Consider the following 26,461-nt stretch of genomic DNA (forward strand, 5'->3'; position numbering starts at 1 on the left):
GGGCATATGCACCCCCCATCCCCCTGGAGTGAACCCCTTTAGTGAGCCCCAGCTTTGTCCCCCATTACCTACCCCATTTTGCCCCCTGCAGCCTTTTTGCCCTCCCCTTTACCCCAGCACCTCGCTGGCTTCAATTTTGTTTTGCCTGCCCCGTCCTTCTTCCTCTGCAGCTTTTGTTTGGTTGCCCCGCCCCGGCCTCTGAAGCTAGCTCCTCGGTTCCCTGTCCTGCCTCCGGCCTGGTTCTCCCCCCCACCCCACGTTGTACCCCTTCCCTGATTGGCCCCTTACCCAGTGCACCCATGCCCCCGTCCATGTGCTTGTGCTCTTCCCCTGTTTGAGTTTGCCCCCATTTCACTGAACCCCCTAACGTTCTTGTGACCTCCCTCCCCTAGTGCAGCTAGAGGTGCCAGATTTCTATCCTGAGTCGGTGACTGTCCCCTAGAGCCCTTGATACCCCCCTGTCCAGCCCACCCCTTTTGGCACCCTCCTCCTCTGCCTGCAGCCTAGCGGGGAGAAGTGGTTGACCTGCTTCCCCTTTCCCCTCCTCTCTCTGGTGTTTTCCCTTCCCTCCCCGCTTCTTATGGCGGGGAACACGACGGGTGGGGCCCCTCCAGCAGCCCCAGACACCCTTCCCCCGCCTGCCCCTCCGTCACCACCCCAAGCCTCTACCTCACCTGCCGAGGCCACACCACCTGCCCCCGCTGGGGCGCCAGCAGCAGCGGGCATCGGGGTGACCTCCGCTGCTGCCATGCCTCTCACCCCCTCGGATTCCAGGGGAGCCCCCTCAGCCGGCGGGAAGGGCCAGGAGAAGAAGAAGGGGAAGGGCCCTGCCAAAAAGACCAGGCCCTCCATGGCAGGGGCTGCCCCCACTGCCGCAGCCCCGCCACCAGCCGTGGCGTCCCTACCCGCTGCTCCCTCCACCAGCTCTGCGGGTGTCCCTCCCTCGGCCCCCAGGGCGTACGCCTAGGTGGCGGCGGCCCCCCCGCCTGCCGCTACATCCTCTCTCCCACCCACCGCCTCCACTACCATCTATAGCGGCCAGGGCCCCTTTCCCACCATGACCAGGAAGCACGGCGTCTGTTGCCTCCTGGTGCCCACCTCGCCCCATGTGGAGACCTACGTGCCGGCGTTGGTGAGGGTAGTGGGGCCTACGGCCATTTTGGCAGCCTCCAAAATGTATGGGAAGGTCATCTTCTTTTTAGCATCGGAGGCTGCCACCCAGGAGGCAGTGGAGAAGGGCCTGGCAGTGGGTGCATGTTCGTCCCCCTGGAGCCTTTGGACTACCTGTGCGTCCGCCTCGTCCTGACCTCAGTCCCTCCCTTCCTTCCCAATGCCACCCGATTACTCGTCCTCTCGACCCTGGGGAAGCCCATTTCCGTTCTGAGCCCTCTCTCACTGGGTTGCAAGGACCCTGCCCTCCGTCACATCCTCTCGTTCCGCCAGCAGCGTGTGACGGAGAGGCGCTTGAGGGGTCCCCTACCAGGGGGCCCATTACCGGGTGCACTATTCCACGGGGGAGGCCCAGTGCTACATCTGCTGGGTGATGGGGCACGTCCGGAGGGACTGCCCCTTGGCCCGGCAAGGAGGGGCATCCAGGACCCCCGAGCCCTGGCGGGTCACCGGCCCTGTCATCGCCGGTGCCCCTGGTTGCTTGGCACCCGGAGCCGCCCCTCCTCCCACTCAGTCCACCACTGCTCCCGCTCAGGCCCAAGGGGTGCTCCCCCCAGCACACCCAGACGAGCGGGAGAACCCCGCCTCTGCTGCCTGCAGTTCGGTGGGGCATCTAGAGGAGGGTGCGGCAGGGATACCACCGAGCGTGGGAGAGGGTCCGCCCCAGGGGGAATTTTCCCTCCCTCATGCTGCTCCACCGCTGCCTCCCACAGTCCCTGAGCCATCGCCCCTGCCTCCCAACCTGACCCCTGTTAGCCAGCCCCCGATGATGCCATGGAGGGCTGGGCCCTAGTCCTGGGGAAGCGGGGCAAGCGGAAGGCTCGAGCTCTGCTGCCTTCCACCGATGCGGAAGCCCCCGGGAAGACCAGAAAAGGGGGCACCTATGCCGAGCCCTCTGCTTTGCCCAGGGGCGCATTCCATCCCTCAGTGCAGGCTGGGGAGGGCGTGGCAGCACGGGAGGGCAGTACCATCCCTCCATCGGAGCCCCTTCCCTCAAAGGCCCCCGATGGAGCCCCTTCTGCCCTGTTACCATCCGGAGCCCCTGTGAGCCCCGAGGCGAGCGTCATTTCGGGCATTGGCGGGGAGACCTCCGGGGTGGTGGAAGGGGAGCTCCCCTCCATCTATGAGGAGATCGAGGCCCTGGGTCTGACCCCGGTCACCCAGGGGGAGGATGACCCTCTGCTAGCGGGCCTCGATCTGAGCGACCTCACCCCAGGCCCCCCCCTCCATGCTCCTCCTCCCTAACTGCTGCTTCTGCTCCCGCCCCTGAGGGTTGCCTGGGCTCCTCCATCTGCCCAGCCGCGGGTGGCACCCTGCTATCGGCCACCAAGCCCATTGAGGCGACGGCCAGTGCCATGCAGCTGGGACCCAGGCCCCACGGGCTGTCCCTTGTAGGCGTGGGGCAACCGACCTCCTTCCCAGGCGGGGACCCCACTGGAGATGCTGTGGCTTCTCCGCCGGCTGTGGTGTCAGAACCCGGCATCATGGAGGGCCCCCTTCCCCACCCCAGTCCCTTGAGCTCCACCAAGGGGGGGCCAATCTCCAACTGTGTGGCTCCTGGAGCCCAGGATCCTGCCTTTGCCCCTTTCCCGCCTCTGCTTCCAACCCCTGTCCTGCTCCTACTCTGGATCCCTGCCCTGCCCTTGTTGTCAACCCGTCCCTGTCCCCTCCACCTCCCGTGATATCACTGCCACCCCTGGGGCCACCACCTCCTCGCCCCCAGAGGAAAGTCCCCAAGGAGCAGCCTCTGTATTTCCCAGTCCTGACTCACCAGGGGCTGCTATCTTCCCTCCGCCACCCCCAACTGAGCCGGGGTTTGAGGGGGGTCATGTGGTGCCAGCCATTAGGCGCCACGTCAGGGGTCTGCCCTTGCCTGCCCATCTCGGTGGGCCACGGAGCTGTGTCGGCGGTCCCTCCGGAGCAAAGCTGGGGGCTAGTTACCCCAGCCCCCCATACGCTGCGAGAGGATCTGCGGGAGTTCCTCAAGGACGTTCGTGGCTCCCGTAATAAGGCGCAGCTCACTCTCCAGCGATGGGGAGAGTTCCATCTTATCCTCCAGGCTGCGAGGGCCCTCATGGGGGAGGGCAAAAGGACCGGGAAGCAGGGCACCGCGGCCTACCGGCGGGTCCGCCTCTTCTGTGACTCCTTACTCACCTATGGGGTAGGTCACGGACTGTTGCGCAGCCCGTTGGGAGCCGCAAGCATCCCTGCCGGCAAGGATCCCCCCCCCCAGCCCTCCTTATGACACATCTTACCATCGCAATGTTGAACATCTGCAGCTGTAGGATGGGTCTCCACAGGTCCCAGGTGCTCTCCTTCCTTCGGGGGGGGGGGGGTACTCTGTGGTTTTCCTGCAGGAGACCTATACAGTTCTGGCCGCCAAAGACAGCTGGTGGCTGGATTGGCAGGACAGGGTCTACTTTAGCCATCTCACAGTTCGTAAGGCTATAGTGGCGACCCTGTTCTCCCCCGACCTACAGTCTGAGGTGCTGGGGGTCGCCGAGGCTGTGCCGGGATGCCTGCTGCACCTCCGGGTCCATATGGAGGGGCTCGTGGCTAATCTTGTCAACGTCTATGCCCCGACATCGGGCCCGGAGCGGCTGCGTTTCTTTCAGCAGGGGTCTGCCTTCCTTGGCACCTTGGATCCTCGCAAGTGCCTGGTCCTTGGTGGGGACTTTAATATGAGCCTTGAGGAGCGGGACCGCTCAGGGACCGAGCAGTGCCCGGCCGCCACGGATGTCCTCTGGGGGATAGTCGACCATCACTCCCTGGTGGACGTCTGGCACGACCACCACCTGGACGACGTCTCAACGTTCACCTTAGTCCAGGTGAAGGTCTAGTGGTCGCGCCACTCCCGGTTGGACCACATCTACTTATCCCGTTTCCACCTTTCACGGGCCCACTCCTCCAGCATTCGGCCGGCCCTGTTCTCCGATCACCACCTAGCCACCGTGACGGTCTCTCTCTGTGCGGAGAGACAGGGGCCGGCCTATTGGCACTTTAACAACAGCTTGTTGGAGGATGTGGGCTTCATGGCGTCCTTCCGGGAGTTCTGGCTGGCCTGGCGAGGGCAGCAGCATGCCTTTCCCTCGGCGCAGCGGTGGTGGGACCTGAGGAAGGTGCGCGCCCGGCTCTTCTGCCCTGACTACACCCGGGGCGCCAGCTGACGGAGACATGCGGCGATAGGGCAGTTGAAACGGGAGGTCTTAGAGCTGGAGAGGCATCTGGCCACCAGCCCCAAGGATCCATCCCTCTGCAGGGCGTGCTGGGAGAAGCAGGAGGAGCTCCGGGCCTTTGAGGACCATCGGGCCCGGGGTGCCTTTGTTCGATCCCGCATCCGCCTCCTTCGGGAGATAGATTGCGGCTCTCACTTCTTCTATGCCCTGGAGAAAAAGAGGAGGGCTAAGAAGCATGTCACCTGCCTCCTCGCGGAGGATGGCACCCCCCTCACGGATCCGGCGGAGATGTGCAGGAGGGCCAGGGCCTTCTACGCATGCCTTTTCTCCCCAGAGCCGACCGATCCTAACGCTTACAGAGTGCTCTGGGACGGACTCCCGATGGTCAGCGTGGGCGACCGAGACCGGCTAGAGCTGCCTCTCACTCTGGCCGAGTTCTTGGAAGCCCTCCACCACATGCCCACTAATAAATCTTTGGGCATGGACGGGCTGACCGTGGAATTCTACCACGTGTTCTGGGACGTCCTCAGCCCAGACCTAGTCACTGTCTGGGTCGAGTCTTTGCAGAGCGGGCCGTGCTCGCCTTATTGCCGAAGGAGAGGGACCTCCACGATTTACGGAACTGGCGTCCCGTCTCGCTCCTCAGCACGGACTACAAGGTTGTAGTGAAAGCCATCTCGCTGTGGCTAGGGTCTGTGCTGGTGGACGTGATCCACCCAGACCAGACCTATACCATCCCGGGCCGCACCATCTTTGACAACCTGTATCTCGTCCAGGACCTTTTGAAACTTGGGTGTAGTGACGGTCTGTCGTTCGCCCTCCTGTCCCTGGATCAGGAGAAGGCGTTCGACAGGGTGGATCACGGTATCTCCTGAGCACTCTGCAAGCGTTTGGCTTTGGACTCTAGTTTGTGGGTTTTCTCCAGGTGCTGTACGCCTCCGCAGAGTGTCTGGTCAGGCTCAACTGGACCCTGACCGAACCAGTCAGCTTCGGGCAAGGAGTACGGCGGGGTGCCCCTCTCAAGCCAGCTGTACACTCTGGTGATCAAGTCCTTCCTCTGTCTTCTCCGTAGGAGGTTGATGGAGTTGGTGCTGCGGGAGCCAGAGCTGCGGCTGGTCCTGTCGGCGTACACCGACGATGTGCTCCTCATGGCCCAGGACCCGGGCGACTTGGTGTGGGTGGAGGTTGCCAGGCCGTTTACTCGGCAGCTTCCTCCGCACGGGTCAACTGGGTCAAGAGCTCTGGCTTGGTGGTAGGGGACTGGCTGCAGGCTAGCTCCCTCCCACTCACGCTTCAGGCCATCTGGTGGAGCACGGGTCCGCTGCTCTGTCTCGGCATTTACCTTTCTACCTCTCTGCCAGAGAACTGGCATAGTTTAGAGTGCAGGGTGGTAGAGTGGCTCCGGAGATGGACAGGACTACTCCGGTATCTCTCCCTTCGGGGGAGGGCACTGGTGCTTAATCAACTAGTCCTGTCCATGCTCTGGCACCGGCTCAACACCCTGGTCTCGGCCCCAGATTTCCTGGCCAGCCTCCGGATGTTGATTCTGGAGTTCTTCTGGTCAGGACTGCACTGGGTCTCTGCAGGACTTCTCCATCTACCCCTGCAGGAGGGAGGGCAGGGCCTGAGTGTTTTCGCATTCAGGTCCGTGTCTTCCGCCTCCAGGCCCTGCAGAGGCTCCTTTATGGTGCAGGTAGTCCGGCATGAAGCGTATTGGCGCACGCTTTCCTGCGCCGCCTCCGGGGGCTCTGATACGACCAACAGTTCCTTTATCTCCATCCGAGAGGTCTTCTGCAAGACCTCTCCCAGCTGCTGGTCTTCTACCAGGACCTCCTCCGGACCTGGAAACCGTTCTCAGTGACCAGGTCCATGGCGGCCTCTGTGGAGGAAGATCTCCTCGCGGAGCCCCTGCTACACAACCTCCAGCTCCGTGTGCAGGTGGCGGAGTCCCCCGCAGTGTGCCAGAGGTTGGTCCTGGCAGAAGTCACCAGAGTCGGAGACCTCCTGGACTATGACCAGGGAGACTGGCTGGATCTCTTGACGCTCGCTCAGTGCATGGGGCTATCCAGACCTTGTACTCCCCTGCACGAACTTCAGGAGGTGAGGGCCGCTTTGCCGCCCGCTGCTCGGGTTTTCCTTGACCGGGTCCTGAGGGAGGGCATGCCCTGCTCAGCCTTCATGCCAGGCCCTCCGGACCTTTTCATTGGGCCCCTGCTCCGTGGACCCGACCGGGCCCCCTGCCCCTTCACCTTGAGCCGGCTACGTGAGCTGCAGTCAGTCCGTTTTCAGACCGCGCCAAGGAAACATCTATACATCCTCGTGCTCCACACCCTTCACGTCCTCACCCTCGCATCCCGCCCAGATACAAAGTGGCGGGACCTCCTTCCACCCTTAGAGGGTGAGGAGCCCCGGTGGACCAGCCTCTATTCCACACTGGTCCCAAGACACGCTGGGGATATCAGTTGGTGGCTCCTTCACGGGGCTGTGAGCACGGGCGTGTGCTTGGCGTGGTTTACCCCAATCCCGGCCACCTGCCCCTTTTGCGGCATGAGGGAAACCCTGGCGCACGTCTACCTAGAGCATGCTAGGCTGCAGCCCCTATTCCGGCTCCTCATGAATATTCTGTTAAGATTCTAGTTGCACTTTTTCCCCTCACCTTCTTATCTATGCACTTCCTGTCCGTGGCCCCACCAAGTCATGGGACCTCCTGGTCAACCTCCTCCTGGCCCTGGCTAAAGTGGCCATCTATAAAACCAGGGTGAGGAGGTTGGCCAATGGCGTCTCCTGTGACTGTGGGGCCTATTTCCGATCCTCTGTCTGTTCACGCCTCCGGGCAGAGTTCCTCTGGACAGTGTCCGCTGACTCCCTTGACACCTTCGCGAAGCAGTGGGCGCTGTCTGGGGTTCTCTGCTTGGTGTCCCTGTCCTGTTCCCTTCGTTTGACCCTTTGTTCATTAGTTGTCCCCCGTAATTATTTCACTTTCCAGGTCCTGTGGACACCCCTCTTAGGCTGAGGGGGTATCCTTTAGCAGTGGACGGGCTTCGCCCGCCCACTTCCTGGATCCCAATATGGCTACTGCTGTTGCTGCTCCAGCTGGTCCCCTGGCTAGGCCAGACACTACCCCCCTTCTCTGCTACCTGGTTGCTGGCCGGCTGCTGGACCCCCCCCCACCCTTAGGTATTGCTACTGCTCCAACTGCAGCCCCTTGGGGGGGGCTGCTGGCCCACTCCCTAGAGCGGGGGAGTGAGGGGCCCCAGCCGCTGTGGACGACACCACTACCACCACCTAAGAGTTGTCCTTTCTGCCTGCTTGGACCACCACCTGGAGTTCCTGGAACTGCTGCTGCTGCTGCGGAGTCTGCTGCCTAGAGCTGCTGAAGCCCTGAGAAGGAGAGGACCATCTACCAGTGGGGGAGCACCTAGAGACTTTGCAGACCACTGTGGAGGGGGCCCTAAGACTGAGTAACTTTCAAACTGTGCTCTTGTGGTGGGGGTCTTGATTGTGTTTCCAGGGACACAGGGGGTGTGGTGTGGAGCTTCCCCAATCCATCTGTGTGGCCCCCCCCCACCACTACTACCACCACCATCACTGTCCCCTCTTCCACCCCCACTGGCTGTATACCATCTGCCTCGGCTCCTGCCTCTGGACTCAGCTGCTTGCTTGGCTTGCCATGCCCTATTTCTACCCTTTGGACCAGAAGCAGCAGCCAGCCTAAACAGACTTTGTGCAAGCGCACGTGGCCGCAAGTGCCCACCCCTCCGGACTGCCCACCTCACAGCTTATCCCCTTGCAACCTGCCCCATTTGCCCTTTGAAGCTTTTGCCTCCTTTTTGCCGCAGCCCCCCTTACTAGCTTCAGTTTGTTTGCCTGCCCCGCCCATTTTCCCTCTGCAGCCTTTGTTTGTTTGCCCTGCCCCAGCCTCTGAAGCTAGCCCCTTGGTTTCCCTATCCCAACTCCAGCCTGCTTAGCCCCTTGCTCTGTGTGCCCATGCCCCCTCCCATGCACTTGTGCAACTCCTCATTTTAGTTTCAACCCTCTTCACCGCACCCCCAATGCTGTTGTATCTTCCCCCTCCCCTGGTGCAGCTAGAGGAGCCGGAATTCCATCCTGTGTCAGCGACTGGCCCCTAACCCCTGATTGCCCCCCTGTCCAGCCCACCCCTTTTGGTGCCCTCCTCCCCTGCCTGCAACCAAGCGGGGAGGAGTGGTGGACCTGCTTCCCCGTTCCCCTCTTCCTTCTGGTGTCTCCCCTTCCCTCCCCGCTCATGATGGCGGGGGGACGAGATGGGTGGGGCCCCTCCAGCAGCCCAAGCTGCCCTTCCCCCGCCTGCCCCTCCGTCACCACCCCAAGCCTCTACCTCCGCTGCCGAACCATCTGCCACCGCTCCCGCTGGGGCGCCAGCAGCGACGGGCAGCGGGGTGACCTCCACTGCTGCCATGTCCTTCCCCCCTCAGATTCTGGGGGAGCCCCCCCAGCCAACAGGAAGGGCCAGGGTAAGAAGAAGGAGAAGGGCCCTGCTAAAGAAGACCAAGCCCTCCATGGCAGGGGCTGCCCCCAATGCCCCGGCCCCACCACCAGCTGGGGCATCTCTCCCCGCTGTTCCCTCCACCAACTCTGCGGGTGTCCCTCCCCCGGCCCTCAGGGCATACGCCCAGGTGGCGGCAGCCCCCCTGCCTGCCGCTACATCATTTCTCCTGCCCACCGCCTCCACTACCATCTATAGCGGCCGGGGCCCCTTTCCCACCATGACCAGGAAGCACAGTGTCCATTGCCTCCTGGTGCCCGCCTCGCCCCATGTGGAGACCTATGTGCGGGCGTTGTCGAGGGTGGTGGGGCCCACGGCCATTGTGGCGGCCTCCAAAATGTATGCAAGGTCGTCTTCTTCTTAGCATCAGGGGCCGCCGCCCAGGAGGCAGTGGAGAAGGGCCTGGCAGTAGGGGGCGTGTTCATCCCCCTGGAGCCGCTAGAGGATCTGGGCGTCCCTCCCTCCCTTTCTTCCCAATGCCACCCTGTTACCTGCCCTCTCTACCCTGGGGAAGCCCATCTTTGTCATCAGCCCTCTCCCGTTGGGCTGCAAAGACCCCACCCTCCGTCATGTCCTCTCGTTCCGCCGGCAAGTGCAGCTTAAACTGCTGCTGGCGGCACGTGACGGAGAAGCGCATGAGGGGTCCTTCCTCGTCCCCTATCAGGGGGCCCATGACTGGGTACACTACTTCACAGGGGAGGCCCAGTGCTACCCCTGCCGGGTGATGGGGCACGTCCGGAGGGACTGCCCCTTGGCCCGGCAAGGAGGGGCAGCCGGGACCCCCAAGCCCCGGCAGGGCACCGGCCCAGTCATCGCTGGTGCCCCTGGCTGTCCGGAGCCCAAACCCACCCCTCCTCCTTCCCAGTCCACCATTGCTCCCGCTTGGTGCAAGAGGCACCTCCCCCACTATGCCCAGACGAGCAGGAGAGCTGCGCCCCCGCTGCTTGCAATCTGGCGGGGCCTGTGGAGGAGGATGCGGCAGGGACACCACTGAGCATGGGAGAGGGCCCGCCCCAAGGGGAATCTTCCCTCCCTTGTGCTGCCCCACTGTTACCCCCTCGAGTCCCTGAGCCATCGCCTCTGCCCCCTGACACGACTCCTGCTAGCCAGCCCCCGGATGTTGCCATGGAGGGCTGGGCCCTAGTGTAGAGGAAGCGGGGCAAGCGGAAGGTTTGAGCTCCGCTCCTCCCATCTTATGTGGAGGCCCCCTGAAAGACCAGGAAGGGGGGCACCGATGCCGAGCCTTCCGCTTTATCCACAGGTGTGTTCCATCCACCAGAGCCTGCTGGGGAAGACGTGGCAGCACTGGAAGGCAGTATCTCCCCTCCACGGGAGTCCCTCCCCTCCCAGGCCCCCGAGGGAGCCCCCTCTGCCCTGGCACCATCTGAAACCTCAGTGTGCCCCAAGGTGACCGTTGTGTCAGGTGCCGGCGGGGAGAATCCCGGGGTGGCGGAAAATGATTTCTCGTCCATATATGAGGAGAGCGAGGCCCTGGGTCTGACCCCGGTAACCTAGGGGGAGGACAACCCTATGCCAGCGGGCCTCGATCTGGGCGACTTCACTCCAGCCCCCCTTTACCCATGCTCCCTCCCCCTAACTAGTGCTTCCGCTCCCACCTCCAAGGAGCCCCTGGACTCCTCCATCAACCCGGCTGCAGCTAGCACCCCCCTTAGGGCCACTGAGCCTGTTAAGGCGACGTCTAGTGCCACGCGACCGGGACCCGAGCCACCAGGGGCACCCCTCGTTGGTGAGGAGCATTCGACCTCCTTCCCGGGAGGGGGCCCTACAGAACAGTCCACCTGATGCCGTGGCTGCCAAATCTACCATAGAGCCTGCTCCCGGCATCACTGAGAGCCCTCTCCCCACCCAGAATCTCGCCTCTAACCCTGTCCCTGTCCCTATCCAGTCCACTTCCCGAGATGTTATTGCCACCCCTGGGGCTGTCTCCTTTCCTTTTCCCATAGATGACCCACAGGGAGTGGCCTTTGTGTTTACCCGTCCTGACCCACCAGGGGCTGCTATCCTCCCTCCGCCGCCCCCTATCGCTCCAGGGTTCGAGGCGGGCCTAGTGGCGCCAACTCATCAGGAGCCCCGTCGGGGGTCTGCACCCTGTCTGCCCGTCTCGGTGGGCCATGGGGTTGTATCAAGGGCCCCATCAGGGAGTAACCAGGAGACCGTAACCTCACCACCCCATGTGCTGCGAGAGGAGTTGCGGGAGTTTTTAGAAGATGTCCGTGGCTCCCACAACAAAGTACAGCTTGCTCTCCAGCGATGGGGGGACTTTCATCAAATCCTCCGGGCAGCAAGGGCTCTCATGAGGGAGGGTAAAAGGACCGGGAAGTAGGGCACCGCAGCCTACCAGTGGGTCCACCTCTTCCGTGACTCCTTAGTCACCTATGGGGTAGGTCACAGACTGCTCTGCGGCCCATCGGGAGCCGCGAGCATCCCTCCCGGCGAGGATCCCGGCCACCAGCTCCATCCTCCAGAAGATAGTCGAACACCACTCCCTGGTGGACGTCTGGCACGACCACCACCCAGATGACATTTCCACATTCACCTTTATCCGAGTGGAGGCCCATCAATCGAGCCACTCCCCGTTGGACCGCATTTATTTATCACGCTTCCATCTTTCATGAGCCCACTCCTCCAGCATCTGGCCGGCCCCATTTTCTGACCATCATTTAGCCACCGTGACGGTCTCCATCTGCGTGGAGAGGCCGGGGCCAGCCTATTGGCATTTCAACAACAGCTTGCTGCAGGATGCGGGCTTTGTGGCGTCCTTCCGGGAGTTATGGCTGGCATGACGAGGGCGGCGGCGTGCCTTTCCCTCGGCGCGGCGGTGGTGGGACCTAGGGAAGGTGCGGGCCCAGCTCTTCTGCCCTGACTACACCCGGGGCGCCAGCCGATGGAGGGATGCGGCGATAGAGCAGTTGGAACGGGAGGTCTTAGAGCTGGAGAGGCGTCTGGCAGCCAGCCCCGAGAATCCATCCCTCTGTGGAGCGTGCCAGGAGAAGCGGGAGGAGCTCCAGGCCCTCGAGGACCATCGGGCCCGAGGTGCCTTTGTTCGATCCCACATCCATCTCCTTCGGTAGATGGATTGCGGCTCCCGCTTCTTCTACACCCTGGAGAAAAAGAGGGGGGCCAAGAAACATGTCACCTGCCTTCTGGCAGAAGACTGCACCCCCCTCACGGATCCGGCGGAGATGTGCGGGAGGGCAAGAGCCTTCTACACAAGCCTTTTCTCCCTGGATCTGACCGATCCTAACGCTTACAGAATGCTCTAGGAGGAGCTCCCTATGGTCAGTGCGGGCGACCGAGACCGGCTAGAGCTGCTTCTCACTCTGGCCAAGTTCTCGGAAGCCCTCCATCGCATGCCCAAAAATAAATCTCCGAGCATGGACGGGCTGACCATGGAGTTCTACAGCGTGTTCTGGGACGTCCTCGGCCCAGACCTAGTCACCATTTGGGCCAAGTCTTTGCAGAGCGGGGTCCTCCCTCTTTCGTGCAGGCGAGCCGTGCTCGCCTTATTGTCGAAGAAGGGGGATCTCCGCAATTTACGAAATTGGCGTCCTGTCTCGCTCCTCAGCATGGACTACAAAGTCGTGGCAAAAGCAATCTCGCTGCGGCTAGGGTCCGTGCTGATGGATATGGTCCACCCAGACCAGACCTACACTGTCCCGGGCCGCAGCATCTTCAACAACCTATATCTGGTCCGGGACCTTTTGGAACTTGGGTGTAGGGATGGTCTGTCGTTCACCCTCCTGTCCTTAGATCAGGAGAAGGCGTTCAACAGGGTGGATCACGGGTATCTCTTGAGCACTCTGCAAGTGTTTGGCTTCAGACCGCAGTTTGTGGGTTTTCTCCGGGTGCTGTACGCCTCCGCAGAGTGTCTGGTCAGGCTCAACTGGACCCTGACCGTACCGGTCAGTTTCGGGCAAGGAGTACAGTAGGGGTGCCCCCTCTCAGGCCAGCTGTACGCTCTGGTGATCAAGCCCTTCCTCTCTCTCCTCTGAAGGCGGTTGACAGGATTGGTGCTGCGGTAGCTGGAGCTACGGCTGGTCCTGTCGGCATACGCTGATGACGTGCTCCTCGTGGTCCAGGACCCGAGCGACTTGGCGCAGGTGGAGGCTTGCCAGGACATATATTCGGCAGCTTCCTCCGCACGGGTCAACTGGGTCAAAAGCTCTGGCTTGGTGGTAGGGGACTGGTGGCAGGTGAGCTCCCTCCCACCCGCGCTTCAGGCCATCCAGTGGAGCACGGGTCCGCTGCTCTATCTCGGCGTTTACCTTTCTGCCACGCATCCCTCTCCCCGGAGAACTGGCAGAATTTAGAGGGCGGGGTGACAGAGCAGCTCCGGGAATGTACAGGACTACTCCAGTGCCTCTCCCTTCGAGGGAGAGCGCTGGTGCTTAATAAACCAGTCCTGTCCATGCTCTGGTACTGGCTCAACACCCTGGTCCCAGCCCCGGGTTTCCTGGCCAACCTCCGGACATCGATTCTGGAGTTCTTTTGCTCAGGACTGCACTGGGTCCCTGTAGGGGTTCTCCATCTATCCCTGGAGGAGGGAGGGCAGGGCCTGAAATGTCCGCTTTCTCAGGTCCATGTCTTCTGCCTCCAGGCCCTGCAGAGGCTCCTTTATGGTGCAGGTAATCTGGCATGAACCATACTGGCGCATGTCTTCCTGCGCCACTTCCCAGGGCTCCGATACAACTGGCAGCTCCTTTATCTCCATCCGAGAGGTCTTCCGCAAGACCTCTTCAGGCTTCTGGTCTTCTACCAGGACCTCCTCCGGACCTGGAAACTCTTTTCAACGACCAGGTCCGCGGCGGCCACCGAGGGGGCAGATCTCCTCGCAGAGCCCCTGCTACAAAACCCCCAGCTCCATGTGCAGGTGGTGGAGTCCCGCTCGGTGCGCCAGAGGTTGGTCCTGGCAGAAGTCACAAGAGTCTGAGATCTCCTGGACTATGACCGGGGAGACTGGCTGGATCCCCTGATGCTCACTCAGCGCCTGGGGCTCTCCAGACCTTGTACTCCCCGGCGCATACTTCAGGAGGTGAAGGCCGCTCTGCCACCTGCTGCTCGGGTTTATCTTGACCTGGTCCTGCACGAGGGCACGCCCCGCTCACCCCCTACACCAGGCCTGCTGGATCTTTTAATTGGATCCCTGCCCCGTGGACCCAACTGACCCCCCTCACCCCTTCACTGTAAGCCGGCTGCACGAGATGCAGCCGGTCTGCTTTCAAACTGCGCCAAGCAAATATCTATACATGCTTCATGCTCTCATACTTGTGTCCCGCCCCGATACAAAATGGCGGGACCTCCTGCCACCTTTGGAGGGTGAGGAGCTCCGGTGGGCCAGCCTATATTCCACCTTAGTCCCGAGGCCCACCGCGGATGTCAGTTGGCAGCTTCTTCACGGAGCCATGAGCACGGGCGTGTTCTTGGCACGGTTCACCTCAATCCCAGACACCTGCCCCTTTTGCAGCATGAGGGAATCCTGGCACACACATTCCTGGAGTTTGCCAGGCTGCAGCCCCTATTCCGGCTCCTCACTCAATATGTTCTTATGTTTTTGGTTGCACTTTTCCCCTCACCTTCTTATTTATGCACTCCCTATCTGTGGCCCCATAAAGTCACGGGATCTCCTGGTCAGCCTCCTCCTGGCCCTAGCTAAAATGGCCATCTATAAAACCAGAGTGAGGAGGTTGGCCGATGGAGTCTCCTGTGATTGTGGTGCCTATTTCCGATCCTCGGTCCGTTCACGTATCTGGGCAGAGTTCCTTTGGGCGGCGTCCTCTGACTCCCTTGACGTCTTTAAGGAGCAGTGGGCTCTGTCTGGGGTTCTCTGCTCGGTGTCCCCGTCCGGTTCCCTTCGTTTGACCCTTTGACCATGCTCCTGTCCCTGTTATTTCATTAGTTGTCCCCTGGATTTATTTGGTATCCAGGTCCTGTGGATCCCCCTCTTAGGCTGGGGGGGATCCTTTAGCAGTGGACAGGCTTTGCCCGCCCACTTCCCAGATACCAGTAGGATTACTCTCCTATAGCAGTGGGCGCTGTCCGGGGTTCTCTGCTCGGTGTCCCCATCCAGTTTCCTTCGTTTGACCTTTTGACCACACTCCTGTCCCTGTTATTTCATTAGTTGTCCCCCGGATTTATTTGGTGTCAAAAAAAAAAAGGCAAAACAAAAAAAAAATTACTCTCCTATAGCAGTGGGCACTGTCTGGGGTTCTCTCCTCGGTGTTCTCGTCTGGTTCCCTTCGTTTGATCCTTTGACCGCACTCCCGTCCCTGTTGTTCATTAGTTGTCCCCCGTAATTATTTGGTTTTCCAGGTCCTGTGGATCCCCCTCTTAGGCTGGGGGGAATCCTTTAGCAGTGGGCAGGCTTTGCCCACCCACTTCCTGGGTCCCAATAAGATTACTCTCCTATAGCCATCTGGCCTGACCCTGTCACAGCATATAATAGCCAACTGTAAGTGCTACAGAAAAAAAACATGCCTGAAATACCCAATCATATCAGTACACAATATTATCTATAATGTTTGTACATTCTTGAATTTCCTCTAATGCACAGCCTGTTTCCAGCTTTCAGTGATGTTTTGTCTTTTTTTCATCTGACCAGATCACACGTTAAAATAAAACACTCCTCAAAACAAGTTTTAATGACTATATGAAAGCTAGAACATACATCAAGACTTCTTCCTTTCTTAAGCTCATACAGAGCAGTGTAAAAGGAAGAATCAAACAAGTGACAAACTTTCTTCTGCTTACACATTTCATTTACTCCGTATCCCACCACTCAAGCTGTAAATTTGCCTCTCCAGGTCTTCATGTTCACAGAGGCTTTAGTCTAAGAATAGCTTCTTCTGTTGCAGGTTCTCCTGATATTTCCAAACTGTCCTTCAAAAGATGAGTAATAGTAATTACTAATACGGTTCTATCACAGAATGTTGAAATATCAACTAGAACAATTAGTCTTCACATTATATAGATGCAATTTGTGCAATTTGATAAGATTACCTCATCTTGTTCTCTTTTTCCTGACTCTGCCTGCTTGTCTTTAGAATGTGAGCTCCTTGGAGTAATAAAAAGAATGATTGCTTGACTTTCAGATCCCTGTTTGAGTTTTCAGCGATGACAGAATAAATAGGATGGAGACAAAGGTGACATGACAGAAGCATATCAAAATATCTCATAGTATGGACAATTTTACTTTAATTTTGCAGCACTCTTTAGGAGTGACTTAGCTTACCTTTTACAAATGGAGAAGTGATAGAAAGAGGTAAATATTGAATAATTAATTTTCATGTGTTTTCTATAAAAACAGTAGGTTTAATTTCTTCAAATTCTAGTTAGGGTTATGTGGGCTTCATTTAACAAAACTTTGTGCTATGTATATTTGAATCATGCTCCCAGCTATTTGGAGGAAGTTAACTGAAGCATGAAAATGACATTTAATATTTGATAGGAACAAAGTAAAAAATATTATCTGTCAGATTATATTTGTGTGTGTGTGTATATATATATATATACACACACAAAATATAAATATATCATGATTATAAGGCACTATTTTACATCTATTACCAAACTCAGGGTGATAATGCAAGTTACAAATTACTCCCTTTTCATTAACAGTTTTTGTTTTATAAGAGGCAGGATTTCTGTTTGCTACAAATACAGGAATTGCTATTTTCACCAGGTGGTGAAAAAACTAGCAATTTTTTATATTCCATACATTACAAAATATGAGTGTGATGCGGCAACGTAGCTAATAGCTTGTTTTGATTATTTAAAATTCAGCTGTGAGTGATTTCATATTTGAATATTTTGAAAAAGTGGGATAGAATCATGCAGTTAGAAATAGAAGAGACCTCTTCCATCTTTTCAACTCATCCCCTTGCTAGATCAGTCTGTAATCTCTTAGGGCTGGTCTACACTACTGCTTAAATCGATGTAACTTACATCGCTCAGGGGTATGAAAAAGACACCCCCCTGAGCAATGCAGGTTACATCGACCTAAGCTCTGTCCACACCAGTGCTAAGTCAGCGGTGGATACTCTCCTGCAGACATTGCACCTCCACAACAGGCGGAAGCTTTAATTATGCCAATAGGAGAGTGCTCTCCCATCGGCATAGTGAGTCTTCACGAACACACTACAGCACACAGCTGTATCAGTGCACCTGCACCGACGTAGCACTCTAGTGTAGACTTGCCTTCAGGAGAAGACATTCCAAATTAATATTTGTCATTATACCTCTGGAAAAAATAAGAGCCTCAGAGTGATCATGGGAGGCTAAGAAGCATCACAGATCATGAAATCTGGTCTTCCCCCATGAAATCTGGTCTTTTGTGTGCTTTTACCATATACTATACATATTTCATGCGGGAAGAACAGCATTTCTCAAATGGGGGGTCCTGACGCAAAACGGAGTTGCAGGAGGGTCACAAGATTATTTCAGCGGGTCATGGTATTGTCGCCCTTACCTCTGTGCTGACTTCAGAGCTGCGTGACATACCATACCATGCTACCCTTACTTCTGCGCTGCTGCTGGCAGTGGCTTTGCCTTCAGAGCTGGGCTCCTGGTCAGCAGTCACAACTCTCTAACTGCCCAGCTCTGAAGGCTGCGCCTCTGCCAGTAGCAGCAGCAGACGTAAGAGTAGCAGTACTGCAACCCCCCTACAATAATCTTGCAATACCTCCCCATAACTCCTTTTTGGGTTAGAACCCCTACAATTACAACACAGTGAAATTTCAGATTTAAATAGCTGAAATAGTGAAATTTACCATTTTAAAAATACTCTGACCACCAAATTGACCAAAATGAGTCGTGAATTTGGTAGGGCCCTACTCATGGGACTACCCCCATCTTTAAGTACCTAGTTGAACTGGGGTCTGTGAGTAGGAAATGAATTCTTTTGGTCCCCACAGGATACAGACACACACACACACTTTCTTGCAGCTCTCTGCTCCTTTTTTACCCTATTTTCCCTCTTCTCCTTTTGAAATATGTTTCTTTCTGCCCTCTTCCAGCCCTCAAGGCATCACTGTTCATTTCAGAGTGTGCATGTTTTTGACTTTTTATTAAATGGACATCTTTTGCTTCTGAATGAACTACAGCTCTTTGTAAAGCCTCTATCGGTCTTGCTGGGAGTCCTGCTGGTGTTTTTGTGAGTTAAAAGTAGTTTGATTAAATATTACACTTAAATATTATATTTATAATGAATAATTATAAATACAAAATGAAATGAGTGCAGCAAATTGATATTTGAAAAGTTTGAACATTAGAAACAAGCCATAGTATATGGCTTTAAACAGAAAGTTTGTGTCACTAAGAGCAGCAGGAACCAATGATGATTTACATTACACAATAAAAATGATGTAAAAAGAACATTACAGTTGCAAAGTCAAGCACTCCAAAGTTAGGAAAAGTCAGAATTAAAGTTGCCTATGCAACCTTAATTCAGCTCCCTTGAATATATGCATTACGATATACCCTTTAATTACATTATCACATATTATTCCACCCCTCTAACACACACACACACACACACACACACCTCTTCCTCATTCAGTACACAGGATGGACCTGTTTTGGGGATGAATCAGGGTTGTGTATTGAAGGAAACCTATCTGTAGGACTCCTGCCGCATTTGTTGCAGAAGTTGGAAGGTGAGTAGTGAATGAAGCAGGGGATTGCAGGAAGAGGAGGGACAGTCTCAAGGTTAAGGCACCTGAATACTGCCCTAGAGAACTGGATTCCATCCCTGCCTCCGCACCACAGTGTTGCCATGGGATGCTGGCAAGTCACTTCAAACCAAACTGTTCAGCGTTGCTCACTGGTTGTGTCTTCCTCATTTTCTGGGTACCCAGCTTGATACCCTGGGATCTGATATGCGGAAGTGCTGAGCACTCGCAGCTGCAGAAGTTTTGCCTGAACTTTTCCCCAAGAAATTCAGCCTGAGGCAGACACCCAGCATGTAAAATTTCAGCGTCAAGGGTTAGAGCTAGGCAAAGTTATAAGCAACTAAAAGAACAGCATCTTATAATGAAGACTCAGGAGACATTTATAGATGCTCCTATCAGCCGAAACCACAATATTACAGAGCTAACTTGCAATATTCTAATTCATGCTAAACATTAAATTGATCCACAAGTTATCCCATTGATATTGCTGCAACTGATTGTAAGGAAAGATAGTACTTCATGTAAACTTATCATGAATCAGATTAATTGTTATCCTTGATGTTTAAATCAATTAATCAGCTTACTAATTAGTGTATTTTACCTTATACTTGGGGGATGTGCAGGATAGGTCGGGCATGTTTTATAAAAGTCATCATGGAAGGTAGCTGTGAAGAGGGAGGCTACCCAAAATACATTATTCAGATGCAATAAACAGCATGTCAGAACAGTGGTCATAATTCATAGATCTGAATTTTAAGAAGTGATTTACATAACTGACACAAATATGATGATTCCTCCACATAGGCAAAGCACCAGGCAATGAAAAAATAAAAATGATGGTGTAAGTTGTGGCACTAGAGCAGTAACAAGCTTTTCATTTTTACTTTGTGAATGTGAACTTTGATTTTTACGTGTTTGAGAATTTGCAGATATAGAGGAAGGAGATTTTGCCATTTTGACCACTTGAACACCATCTTTACTGTAACTATGACACAGTTTCATTCTGAGCAAAATCATGTTTTTTTCTCAAGGTGATATTTCAGTAAATCATCAATAAATATTGCTGTTTATGCAATGAAGCAGTTGGTCCCATCTTCACTAACAAAATCAAAAATAAAAAGCAAGATGAACCAGTTGTCATGTGAAAAAAAAATCAAAGTTTTACATTTCCATCAATTTTTCTGGCTGTCAGACTGTTTTAGCAAAGCCGAATTCAATGCTTCATTTATGCCTCTACTGTTCCCCTAAAAACTGTCTTCCTCCAAAACTCATGGTTGCACCTGCTGACTGCATTTTTCAGTCATAGATCATTTGAAAAGGCTTTGTCTTGACCTTAAATGGGAAGAATGATCAAAAGATTTTACCATTGCTCCATAATACTGCTCTGTAATGGTTTTTCATTAGAAAAAATGCTCTCCTGGTCTTTGCTTTTTTTCCAGCAGCAGAGGTAGGAAATATTCATGGAAGGAGACCCACCCAAAAAAATCCACTGAAAGGCATTATTCTGCCCCTCTTTCTTGACCCTTTTTAGAGCAGCTAGGACCTTAAGTAAAAGTAATAGAGGCCTTACCCTCAGATTCAGGGTAGGGTAAAATATCATACAACCACCCCAGCATGAGAGCTAGGTGGATTTAGATGGAGGCATCAAAAGACACAGAAAGAACCCTTCCAATTTCCTGCAGCTGGAGCTGATGGGAGGAAAGAAGAGTTTGGCTTCTTACAACAGGGCCTCCTCCCCTTTCATTTCTATCTACCCATGACTAGATCAGTAGGTTTAATCCTGCAGCTATGTAATGTGGTTTACAAGCCCCATTCTGAGCATAGGCAGAAGGGAGAGGAAGGTGCCTCCTGGTTGCAGACAAGCAGCCTGATCACACTCCCACACAGCTGCCAGAACTGCCAATCATGGCGACAGGCACCCACAGCTGTGACCAATAGAGAAAACAAAAGCTGCTATAAATAGGGTGACCAGATGTCCCAATTTTATAGAGATAGTCCTGATATTTGGGGCTTTGTCTTATATTCCCCCTTGTCCTGATTTTTCATGCTTGCAAGTTGGTCACCCTAGCTATAAAGGTGAGAGAACAGAGAGGGAAGAGGAGGCCTGAGATAGCAAAGGGGCAACAGCCTTGCACCAGGCTGCCTCTGAGAAAACAATAAGGAGACAGAAGAAGACTGTAAGCTTTGGAATTGAAGGGCTGATAAACTCAATTTAAGGAGAGGGTCCATGAATTGATCTAATTGAAAACAAACTGAGGAGGGTCAGTTAGGAAATGCTGAGACCCCCTAGAAAGACCACACCAAGAGATGATGACAAGCTAGTAAACAGCTACATTTTCCAAACCCTGATCCTGGACAAAACAGAGTTAAGAAATGTGTCTGTTTGGAAAAAGGGAAAAAATAAACAAGCCATATTTTTGTAGATTCTCCATTGATTAATGTTCTTTCGTATTTGCTGTTGGAGACACTGGCGTTTTCACAGAGTATTGATTATTCTTCAACCCTAGACACAGTTATTAAGACAGCCAGTGCTACTGTAGGCAAATGTTTCTCATGTCCAACAACCTTTAACCGCTAACAAAAGTTGTTTTTGTTTTAATGGACTTTTGTTTCTGAGCCACAAGGAAATAGAAAGATCAATATGGTCTGTACTTCTCTAACAATTCCTTCGAGCCAACATATACATTGTGGTAACAGTAGGAAATGTAATAAGTAGATATGCATTCAGACAGCACCTCATTTTAAATTTGATTAAAAAACTCTTTAGGATCAAGAGTATATCTCAGAGGTGGAAAAAATATTCAGGGTCCAATCCTGTTGCTAGTGAAGTCTATAGAAGTTTTTCCATTGGCTTCCACAGGAGCCAGACCAATACAGCAGTAAAATCCATTCATTGATGGACTTCAGAACTACTAGGCAGTGTCACAAATTGCTAGTTCAAGATTTTGTATTTGTCTCTGCATTTGCCTTTCGAGGTTGGTAGTAGCATAAGTCCATACAACTTGGTGTGAAATCAGTACAGAAAGCAGTTCACAACAATGTGACCAATGCTTAGGCCAGTTCTTAAGTGAATTTTTAAATGGAATGATCTAAATTCCTCCTCAGAGATCTCTGTGTCGCTCCTATTTAATTCAACGGGTTTATTTTGGTTTCCACTAAAGGTAAGACTTGCCATCTTAACCTAGCAAATACCTGAACCAAAACCCCAGACACGAGCTCTCGAGTTCTGAGAGAGCTAGAAGACAGAATCTACACCAGGCTGGGTGGTCCCAATTTGTATATTAGCCAGAAACAAACCAGCAGATTTTTCAGAGTTCAGAATCTGGATCTGAATTTTGCAGCTCAAATCTAAAGGGGCAAGCCTGCAAGAAGTGCATGGGCAAGCACTTTTAATATAAGTTATCTGTACTACATGCATTCCTCTGTTTTTGATACAGAAATTCAACTGATAAGACATGTTTGTGCAGTAACAATTGTATCGGCACATCCTCTTTATCATAATTGTGGCAACAGTAGTTTAGCAATAGCATGTTGAAAACCTGACCTCTGTTAGCACATTAAAATTTCACTCTCTGTCTCATGAAATGTTCAGTATTGTGTACTGTGCACAGAACATAGCATGAACTATGTAATATACACTTTGTGCATATATTCTGAAACTTAATTCTGTAACAATGGGCTACACCAGCAGTAATTTCATGCAACTATTTTCATGTATAAATTGGCATGAAGGTACACTAAATGACTTGCAGTCAGTGCTCAGACAAGTCTCTCATGCTTGCATCCCCATTCCGGAGCCATTGCTAGCTTAAAACCTCTGCTCCCCAACCAGTCCCCAGGCTAAACTGAGCCAAGAAAATCTTGCTACATTGCAAGTTGCAAATGAGCCAGAATTTCCCATTTAGGGCTTTGTTCTCCCTTGTTTCCCAGGACATCAATAAAATGTAGTGACATAAATATAAAACTGTTTATATAAATTCTGTCCTTAAAAGTGCATTTCTCTCTTGCTATTTTATTCCCCTCTTCATATTATTTTCCATCTCTCCGCCCACTTTTTACTCTCTTACCATCTCTCTTTTGCTCCCCCTTGTGCAGATCTCCCCCATCTCTAGTTACCCCAATTCCTTTGTTTCCATCAACTTATTCCTACTTACCTCCAGAAGACCTCAATGCCACTTCCACTGATCCGATCTCTTCAAGGTTCTGTTATCCCCAGTGAAGATCTCCCCCCCTCATCTGATAAAGGTGGATCTCTTTCCCTATTCCTTAGGGTGTGAAGAAAGGAAAAGTGGGAAGATGAGAATATGCTCCATGATGGAGAAGACTAACTGAATTTGTATCTCAGATAGAAGACATTGTTTCTGCCTACTCTTAAGAAGACAGTCAAGCAGGAGGCCAGAGGCAAGAAGGAGTAACTGCTGCATTTGTCTTGGAGCATAATGCAGTAAAATCTCATTCCATGAGTAAGTTAATGATAGGTAAGAGAGGTGTCATTTGATTCATAAAAATCTATGGAAACATAATTTCAATGGTGTCACCTTTTGTGATGTGGCAACTTTTTAATTATATTTTAACAAAGGGATGCATTGACTTTTGTTAATCCCAGGGAAGTGAGCCTTGACATGCAAAATTGAAAACGTTTATCCATCAAAGTAATCAATAGTGTCATCTCCATCTAGGGCACCACTGCTGGACACGTTATCACCCTGATCCTCATCCATGCTGCACTCATACATCTCCATACAAGGCAGGCTTCTGGCCAAACATTTGCATGGTAGTGAGCATCTGGTCTATGTAAATAAGCATTTGTTTAGCTGAAGGATTGATTTGGTAGCTCATGGTAATTCATGCGTACCTGATGTGATCAGGAGATCCTCCAAGACTCAGCTATGCCTGATAGAGGAGGATAGTTTTGGATGTGCTCAGTCATCCCAGAGCCATTCAATAGTTTGATAATTTTCCCTTTTGATAGCTGGCATAAATGTGCCCCTTGTCAGTGGAAGTTTTTGCCCATTTTTCTGCTTGTTGGAAAACTTCCACCAAAGTAGCTCTGCAAGTGTTGTAATGTTGGTCTTCAACTAGTAAACTCAGTGTACGAATGCCTTCAGTGCATTTATTGCCTCATCAGTGTTTGTCTCAGCCACTCTGAGCACTTTCAGAGTGAGGAGATAGTCTTTGGAGGCTGAATCAAAGGCTCTCCAGTAAGCTAATTTGGTCTTTCCAGCCTGTCTTCCAATAGTGTTACCTCCCAGCAGTGACACATCTTTTAATGTCCCCCAGCAGCAGGGACAAAAACAGAATCGTGTGGAAGTCTTACCTACCATGTCACAGAGAGCTCTAGAACATCTGTGTCATGTGCAAAAATCTGGAGTTTAGTAGTTCTTTTCTCTGTGGCACTAATGGCATGCAAGATAATTTTAGTGTCAATCTTCTCATGGGAACTACGAAGAAACTCCACTGAACAGAGCAAGGCACCAGCTTCGTTATGCCATGTGATGACAAAACTCTTCCAGCAAGGTAGATTATGCATGTTCCACACAGTTGTCATGTATGTGTGACAAACCTGCATTTCACTCAAGCACTTGTACATGAGGCTTTGTGAGAAAATGGCAGCCTTGTGTTCCACTTGCTTACTGTCAAACTTGCTGGTACTAGAAGTCACTGCAACCACCAGTGCAACAGGTAAAGTAGTAATAGAGCTTATGCAGTATCATTTTTTCAAGTTTGGCATCAGCATTGATCCCTGAAACCATGTACTGCAGGATAAAATACTTTGCCAGCAAAGTTTAGCAGCTGCAAACAGAATCCTCACATCAGCGATTTCTTCCACTTTTGCAGCTTTCAAGGATATGTGCTGTGATTCATTTTTGTGGATAGGATTGCTAAAAACTACATTCATATTCCACAGTTCATCTTCAATAAGTGCTTTAAGAGTCTTTCTGCTAAGCATTTGTTCTTCTTCAATCCTGTTCAAAGCACATATTTCTCTGTACTTAGCCTCTGCATTGGCCATAGCCACCACTGTCCCAGCCATTAGAGCCTCTGTGAGGCAATTCATGAACTCCAGCTGAGTCACACAGTTTGCAGGAGTAAAAATCAGTATTTGTATTTGATGTTACACCAAGAATGCAATGTGTTACCCTCGATGCTATACACAATATTTTAAGTGTGGGCATCTTTTGGGGCAATGCACCCACTTAACTTTACTTTCTACACAACGTTCTTGCTAAGAGTGACTACTTCATACAGTTTCCCACCTGTCTCATATGTGTTAAATTGTGCTTAATGGATGCCTTCGGGCTTTCAGCATACTGCAGAAGAAGCAGGTGTTCTTGAAACGCATACCATGGGACCTAATATAAGGCAAGTATCACTCACTGCTGGAACTTGTCCTGATTACATCAACTGTTCCTGAAGCTCAGTGTATTTTTCTCGCCAAACTTGCCAAATTCAGTGTACAGGTGCACTTCTTATAGCATGGAAGGTGCCACTAAGCATTGTGTTCAACCAGGTCTGCCACAGTGGTATTCTCTAAAAATTCAGCTACTAGACGGTACTCTTTGTCTTTCCATTGACGCCTAATAATGATTAAGACCAAAGTAATAACAAGAATTTTATACAAAATTACTTTAGAATTGTAATTAATTATGTAATATATGTTATGTATCTATGTGCATCCACTAGCTCCTTATGTGAAAGACAGAAGAGCTTTAGTTTGCAGGGCTGCCAAATACCTTGTATGAACATTTAATCCCCCTACAAACTGTTTCTAGAGGACAAGACATCAACAACATGGGTAAATACAAAGTAAGTGTGTTCTAGTTGCAGAATCTCTAAGTGTAATGATTACTGCTACCTCTGTCTTCAAAAGGGATGCGGGAGTGTCAGAAAAGCGGGGGGGGGGGACTTAATAGTTTTAACCATGCTGTTAACATAATGGTAATGCAAAGTCATGTTGGTTTTTGTGACAAAAAAAGTAACTTAATAAGGAATGCTTCTCCGACTCATACTCCAAAAAAACAGCTAAGTAGAAACATATTTCCCAGCAGAGCAATATCAAACATTTATGCTTTTACAGCTCAGCTCGTGTCAAACATGCAGAATGCAGAACAACATTCCCAAGTTCAGCTTCATGAACAAATTGCTAAAAATGTTTTATTCAAACAAAGTGGCTTGATACAAAAAATACTAATGATCTCACTGTAATTAATAAAACACAACATTCCATTAAAGCAAAATGGGAAACAACAATTGTGGCTTAACATAGCCATGCTAATAGGATCTGACTGTGTACAATTCCTTGGCTCTGGAACTATGTCAGACTTTTTAATAATGCAGAGCATGCTAACCAAACAGGCCACAGATAAATGCAGGAAAGTGATATCACTATAACCACTGAAACCCCATTTCTGAAAAGACCTGTCCGTAATACAAACAGTTCAGCACACTGGGGATTAGAAAAGGAGTTTTCAATAAATTTGCAGTGGCATGGATGTTAACGTTTATCACTACACAATAGTATTACTCATACAGTTTAAGTGGGAATATAAAATGCTTGAGTAGTAATTTGTACATAGAAGACATTAAAAATAAAAATTTCCTTTTTTCCTCTTGTACTGTCACAGTTATTGACAATACACCCTGGAAATTTGGCTGTTATCTGACTCTTGAAAACTATCATTTCCTTCTAGAGTGCTCATAAAAAGAACACTCCTTTATAAAGCAGTAATCTTCTTGAGTTTCTGTAAAATCTACTTTTCCATGTTTCTTTCAGAAGTTACTGCCATCAGCATTATCTTGCAGATAGACATGTTACAGATGCACCAGATAGATGTGAAACTTACCACTGGGTCCTACTAAAGTTAAGTTTGTGCCCAGGATGTGATTGTAGTGGTGTGATCGGA

At 52.1% G+C, this 26,461-nt stretch overlaps 1 long non-coding RNA gene across 1 annotated transcript in view; it reads right to left on the reverse strand.

Moving 5' to 3' along the window:
* Window positions 1–15,445: 15,445 nt before the first annotated feature.
* Window positions 15,446–26,461, reverse strand: part of LOC122459007 — a 94,386-nt gene continuing 83,370 nt past the window's right edge. Inside the window, exons 2-3 of the long non-coding RNA XR_006279415.1 lie at window positions 22,712–22,822; window positions 15,446–15,768 (exon numbers count right to left, since the gene is read on the reverse strand). This is a non-coding gene — a long non-coding RNA (uncharacterized LOC122459007). The remainder of the gene's footprint in view (window positions 15,769–22,711; window positions 22,823–26,461) is intronic.

This window comes from Dermochelys coriacea, chromosome 2, assembly GCF_009764565.3.
Source record: "Dermochelys coriacea isolate rDerCor1 chromosome 2, rDerCor1.pri.v4, whole genome shotgun sequence".
Lineage (NCBI taxonomy): Eukaryota > Metazoa > Chordata > Testudines > Dermochelyidae > Dermochelys > Dermochelys coriacea.